Here is a 997-nt window from a genome sequence, read left to right as displayed (position 1 = left end):
CCTGTGTAATTTACAGAAACTTGAATGTGTCTTCCTGCATTTATTTAGAATTTTCCTGAAAAAAAGAAGTTTATTACACAGAACAGAGCAAAGTATGGAGGACAGTGTGGAGGAAGGTATGGGGGAGAGTATAAAGAAAGGTATGGAGTAGACCAAGAAGGATTGGATGGTAGAGGTTATGGAGGAAGGTAAGGAGGACAGTATGGAGGACAGTGTGTGTAGGAAGGTATGGGGGAGAGTATAAAGAAAGGTATGGAGTAGACCAAGAAGGATTGGATGGTAGAGGTTATGGAGGAAGGTAAGGAGGGTAGTGTGGAGGACAGTGTGGTGGAAGGTATGGGGGAGAGTATAAAGAAAGGTATGGAGGAGATCAAGTATGATAGGATGGTAGAGGTTATGGAGGAAGGTAAGGAGGACATCATGGAGGACAGTGTGATGGAAGGTATGGGGGAGAGTATGAAGAAGGGTATGGAGTAGATCAAGAAGGATAGGATGGTAGAGGTTATGGAGGAAGGTAAGGAGGACAGTATGGAGGACAGTGTGGAGGAAGGTATGGGGGAGAGTATAAAGAAAGGTATGGAGTAGATCAAGAAGGATAGGATGGTAGAGGTTATGGAGGAAGGTAAGGAGGACAGTATGGAGGACAGTGTGGAGGAAGGTATGGGGGAGAGTATAAAGAAAGGTATGGAGTAGATCAAGAAGGATTGGATGGTAGAGGTTATGGAGGAAGGTAAGGAGGGTAGTGTGGAGGACAGTGTGATGGAAGGTATGGGGGTGAGTATAAAGAAAGGTATGGAGGAGATTAAGTATGATAGGATGGTAGAGGTTATGGAGGAAGGTAAGGAGGGTAGTGTGGAGGACAGTGTGATGGAAGGTATGGGGGAGAGTATAAAGAAAGGTATGGAGTAGATCAAGAAGGATTGGATGGTAGAGGTTATGGAGGAAGGTAAGGAGGGTAGTGTGGAGGACAGTGTGATGGAAGGTATGGGGGAGAGTA

Source organism: Engystomops pustulosus, unplaced genomic scaffold, assembly GCF_040894005.1.
Source record: "Engystomops pustulosus unplaced genomic scaffold, aEngPut4.maternal MAT_SCAFFOLD_252, whole genome shotgun sequence".
NCBI lineage: Eukaryota > Metazoa > Chordata > Amphibia > Anura > Leptodactylidae > Engystomops > Engystomops pustulosus.
This window is presented reverse-complemented; position numbering follows the sequence as displayed.